Genomic DNA, 6,000 nt, shown 5'->3' with positions numbered 1-6,000 from the left:
TACTCACTGGACCTATTGTTTATCCCAAGATGTCTCATAATAATTCTTGTTCAGTGGATTCTGTTTTTGTTTTGTCTCCTATATTTTACTTTGTTTCAATTCTCCTACTTTTACATTAATTTCTCTGGTAAGAAACTTCTTTCATGTCTGCAATGTTTATATTTGCTGTCATACCCTATTCTGCACTATATTCTATATTCCAGTGGGGCTTTTCAAAATGTTAATGTCATTGTGATTGCAAAACCTTTATAAGTGATCAGTTTCTTTCTCCTCTTTTTCTCTATCTTTTGGAAAGCTTTATCACTTTTCTTTTGTTGTTAGACTTCTGAAATATTGTGTCAATGTATTTTGATGGAAGCCTTTGTTGGTATATTTTATTTGGGTTACTGAATATTGAATGATTTTCTTAATTTTTAAAGTTCATGTATTTCCTTTAATAAGAAAACCAGTAACAACAACATTAATAGAATTGGCATTTGCATAGCACTTAATGAAGGCATAGACATTGTACAGTTTATTGAATTTTTATATAAGCCTATAAACATATTGAATACTGTGCTTGCTCTGGAATGTTACCTTGTACTTCTTTCTAGTCAATTTCCCTACCTGGCTACACATAACTAGTATTCTGATTTCTGTCTCTATAGAATACTATTGACTCCTTTGGATTTCATAGGAATGGAACAATAAAACACACTTTTTGTGTCTGGCTCTTTCCATTATCACATTTTTTTGTGATTAATACAGTTAGATTAATCATTATCCATGTTTATTACTGAGTGGTAATTTACTGCATGGATATACCATGGATTAGTCATTATTTTCTTGGTGGATATTTGATTTTCTTCTAATTTTTAGTTATTTAAAAAAATGCTTTTATGTACATTTGCAGGAAGTCTTTGACCATGTGCTTTCCTTTACCTTTGGTAAATAACAGTAGAAAGTTTGAGATATATGGTGGGTATATGCTTAACTTTTTAATAAATATGCAAACTTGTCCAGAATGATATTACTATTCACATTTTGTCAAGTAGTGCATGAACACTACATTGTTTCAAATCACATCAACACTGTGGTCATCTTTTTAATTGCAGACATCCTAATAGGTAGTTACTATTGTACTGTGGTTGTAATTAAACTTAATGGTAACTCTTTTTTAATGGGCTTGCTGGGCATTCGTCTATCTACTTTGATAAAGAATATGTCTAAATCTTTTGGTCATTATAAATAGTGTGTTATTTTTTAGAACAGTTTAAGGTTCACAGCAGAATTGAGGGAAAGGTATAAATATTTCCCATATACTTCTACTTCACATATGCATAGAGTCCCCCATTATCAACATCCCTTACCAGGGTGATGGATTTGTTATAACTGATGAAGCTACATTAATGAACATCAATAATCACCCCAGTCCATAATTTGTTTTTGAGTTTACTCTGATGTTTTATGCTCTATGTGGTTGGGAAAGTATGAAATGATGTGTATTTATCATCTTGGTATCATGAAAGAGTTTTGTCACTTCTCTAAAAATCCTCTGTGCTATCACTTACTTATCTCTACCCACCATCTCCAAACACTGGCAACCACTGGTCTTTTTATTTTCTTCATAATTTGCCTTTCCCAAAATACTATGTGTTTGGAATTATACAGTATGTGGTCTTTACAGATTGGTCTATTTCAAACTCATAATATTCTCTTAAAGTTCTATGTTTTGTCATGGCTTGATAGCTAAGTTCTTTTCAGCACTTAATAATAATAATTAATCAGTTTTGTGGATATACTACTGTTTATTTGTTCATTCACCTACTGAAAGGCATCTTGGTAACTTCCAAGTTTTAGCAAATATGAATAAAACTACAAATATTCATGTGCATATTTTTATATGTACATAAAATTTCAGTTCCTTTGGGTAAAAACCAAGGAGCATGATTTAGGTCTTTCTCGATCTGTATCGTTTTTATTTCCTTTCCCTGTCATATGGCATTAGCTAGAACTTCCAATATGATGTCACAAAAGTATTTGTGACAGAGGACATCCTTACTTTGTTACTGATCTTAATGAGAAAGCATGAGTTCCTTATGTATTACGGTAGCTCTAGGCTTTTTGTGTATCTTCTTTTGAGTTGAGTAAGTTCTCCTCTATTCCTACTGAGTCTTTATCATGAACAGCTATTGGATTTTATCAAATGCTTTTTCTGCATTTATTGATATGGGCATGTGATTTTATTTTTTAGGTTATTGGTGTGATGGTTTATATTCATTCATTTCAAGTGTTGAAATAGACTTGAATATCAGGGATAAACACCACCTGATCATGATTTATAATTCTTAATATACTCTTAATTTCAATCTTCTTTTGAGGATTTTTATATCTGTCTTCATGAGAGATACTGTTTTATAATTTTTTTCTTTCTAATGTCTTTGATTTTTGTGTGAAGATAATGCTGAACTCATACAATGAGCTAGGAAATATTGCCTTTTTATCCTATGAAAGAGATATAGAGAACAGGTATAATTTTTAAATGTTCATTAGAATTCACTATTGAAACTAGCTAGACCTTGTACTTTCTGTTTTTGAGGGTTATTATTTATTTAATTTCCTTAATAGATAGAGGCCTATTCAGATTGCCTATGTGAGTTTTGCAGGCTATGACTTTTGAGAAATTCCATTTCCTCTAGATTATCAAATTTGGATTGTTCAGAATATTCCCTCATGATTCTTCTATTGTCCATAGGATCTTTATTGGTCCTTCCTCTTTCAACTCTGATATTAGTAATCTGTGCCCTTCATTATTTTCTTAACCTGACTGCTGCCTTATTTGTTTGATATTGATATTTTCAAAGAGCTATATTTTGGTTTTATTGATTTTCTCTATTGATAATCTGTTATCAACCTCACTTATTTCTAGTTTTTTTCCGGCTTCAGATTAATCTGCTTTCCTTTATTTCTAGTTACCTAGTTTGCCTTTTTTTTTTTTTTTTCTAGTTTTCTAGTTTGCTCCCTAAAGGGGACACTTAGATTGTTGGGTTTGGATCCTCTTTTCTAATAGATGAATTATATGTTATAAAGTTCTCTCTAAGCAGTGCTTTTGCTGTATTCCACACATTCTGATAAATTATTTTTATTTTCATTTAGTTCCTTCAATTTTAAATTTCTCAGTATTTCTTCTTTGACCATATGTTATTTGGAAATGTGTTGTCTAATCTCATGTGTTTTGGCATATACTAATTATCTTTGTGTTATTAAGTTCTAGTTTAATTATTTTGTGGTTGGAGAGCACATGCTGTTTTCTATAGTTTTAAAATTTTTAAGGTGTGTTCTCTTGCCCAGAACATGGAATATCTTGGTGAATATTTTATGTGAGCTTGAAAAGAATGTGTATTTTTCTCTTGTTGGGTGAAGTAACCTATAGATGTCAATTATATCCAACTGATTGATGGTATTTGATTCAACTACATCTTCACTGGTTTTCTGCCTGCTGGGTCCAGTAATTTCTGATAGATATTGAAATCTCCAACCATGATAGTGAATTCATCTATTTATTTTTGTAATTTTATTTGCTTTTGCCTCCTATAGCGTGAAACTCTTAGGTTAGTTGCATACTTGCTTAAGGATTATTTTGTCATCTTGGAGAATTGATCTCTTTATTATTACCCAACACCCTTCTTTATTCCTGATAGCTTTCCTTTCTTTGAAGCGTACACTGTCTGAAATTAATATAACTATTTTTATTTTCTCTTGATTAGTATTAGCATAGCATATTTTCCTTAATATATTTACTTTTAATCTGTGTTTCTATATTTAAATTTGTTTTTTTGTAAGGAAACATATAGTTGGGTCTTGTTATATTTACCCTGTTAAACTCTTCAAATTGTTAAATTTATACCATTGATTTTCAAATTGAGTATTGATATACATGGACTAATATCTATCTTACTCATTACTGTTTTCCAGTTTTTGCCTTTGTTTTTAGTTTCTATTCAGACTTCCACTTTTTTTAATTACCTTTGTGGTTTTACTTTTATTTTCTTTAAATATTTTTTTATTTGAGAGAAAGAGGAGAGTAAGTACAAGCAAGAGGACAGGCAGAGAGAGAAGCAGGTTTCCCACTGAGCAGGGAACCCAATGTGGGGCTCAATCTCAGAACCCTGGGATGACCTGAGCTGAAGCAGACGCTTAACTGACTGAACCACTCAGATGCCCTGACTTCTGTTGTTTTAAAAGAGAATTCCATATGATTCCATTTAACCTTCTTAGCATAGAAGTTATATTCCTTTAAAAAATAATGATTGCTCTAGAATTTGCAATATATATTTACAGCTGATACAGATCTACTTTCAGATAATTATACTACTTCCAAGGTAGTTTGAATATCTTAACAAAAATATTCTAATTCTCTCCTTTTGTTCCTTCTATCATTGTTCATTTCACTTATATATAAGCATATATAATAAGCATGTTATGTACATAAGCATACATAATAAAATACATTATTGATACTACTTTGAACAAATTGTTTTCTGTTAATTAGTAATAATAAAAATTGTTTTATCCTCATTAACTCTTCAATATTTTTCTTTTGTTTATGCAGATCTGAGTTTTTCACCTATATCATCATCTTCCTCTCTAAAGGTATTTAAAAAAATTTCTTAAAGATTTTGAGAGAGAGCCAGGGAGATAGAGCATAAGCAAGGGAGGAGGAAGAGGGAGAGGGAGAGGGAGATGAACAAGCAGACTGCCCAATGAACATGAATCCTGATGCAAGGTTTTATCCTAGGACCCTAAGATCATGACTTGTGCCAAAGTCAGATGCTTACCTAGCCAAGCCTCCTAGGTAGCCTTTAAGATTTTCTTTTAACAGTTCTTTCAAAGTAGGTCAACTAGCAACAAATTTTCTGGATGTTGATTTGAGAAAAAAAATATTATTTTTTAACTCACTTAGGATAATCTTGCAGGGTACAGAATTCTACTTTGGTAGTTTTTCTCTCACCAATTAAAATACTACTACTCTCTTCTTGCTTGCATGATTTCTGGGAATAACTAGGGACAATTACTCTCTTTGCTCTTCTATGTGTAATGTGTTTTCTCCTCTGACTCCTTTTTGGATTTTTTCTTTATCTTAAATTTTCTCAAGTTTGAAAATGATATCCCTAAGGGTAATATTTTAGGATATGTATTCTGCTTGTTGTTCTCTGAACTTCCTGGATCTATGTCTTGATGCCTGGCATTAATTTGAGGGAATTTCTGTGACTATTGTTTGAAATATTGTATTTGTTCTTTCATCTCTTTTTTTCTAGCATTCCCATTATACATATGTTATACCTTTGTAGTTGTCTTGCTGTCTTTGTTCTTCTCTAAGTCTTCTGTTTGCCTTCTGTTTTCAAAGATTCTATTGATATATCTTCTCACTCAGAAATTCTTCATCAGCTGAATCTTGTCTACTACTATTCCCACGAAAGACATTGTTTGCTTCTATTACAATCCTTTATACTTACACCATTTTTTTAGTTCTTAGCATCTCTGTGTCTATGCTTACATTACCCATTTGTTCTTATATGTTGTTTATTTTACTCATTAGAGCTGTTAACATATGAATTATAGCTGTTTTAACTTCCCACTCTGATGATTTTGACATCTCTACCAAGTCAGGTTCTGACACTTCCTCTGTTCCTTCATGTTATTTATTTTTCTTCTATTCCTACAGCTTTTACTTTTTCTTGGTAGCTGTGCATGATATACTGGGATATAAAGGAACTTATAAACAGACCTTTAGTAATTTGGTGAAGTGTAGGGATATGAAGTCTTTTTTTTAATGAGTCCTATGCCTCTTGACTGTGAACTTGACAAGAGTTTTCCAGGAATTTTCTCCCATCTTACTTGGGGCAGGATGGATAGAACTGACTGGGTATTTACCTTCCCCCAGGACAGTTAAATTTTAACAGTAGTCCAGCATATTACACTCTGGTTAAGTAGTTTACTCTTGGGGCAGGCCTTAAGAAT

At 31.7% G+C, this 6,000-nt stretch overlaps 1 long non-coding RNA gene across 1 annotated transcript in view; it reads left to right on the top strand.

Annotated features, from left to right (window-relative positions):
* Positions 1–2,032: 2,032 nt before the first annotated feature.
* Positions 2,033–6,000, top strand: part of LOC111095137 — a 106,333-nt gene continuing 102,365 nt past the window's right edge. Inside the window, exons 1-2 of the long non-coding RNA XR_005356702.1 lie at positions 2,033–2,126; positions 4,592–4,632. This is a non-coding gene — a long non-coding RNA (uncharacterized LOC111095137). The remainder of the gene's footprint in view (positions 2,127–4,591; positions 4,633–6,000) is intronic.

This window comes from Canis lupus, chromosome 3, assembly GCF_011100685.1.
Source record: "Canis lupus familiaris isolate Mischka breed German Shepherd chromosome 3, alternate assembly UU_Cfam_GSD_1.0, whole genome shotgun sequence".
Lineage (NCBI taxonomy): Eukaryota > Metazoa > Chordata > Mammalia > Carnivora > Canidae > Canis > Canis lupus.
Note: the sequence above shows the minus strand (reverse complement) of the source record. Positions and strands in the feature narration are given on the sequence as shown.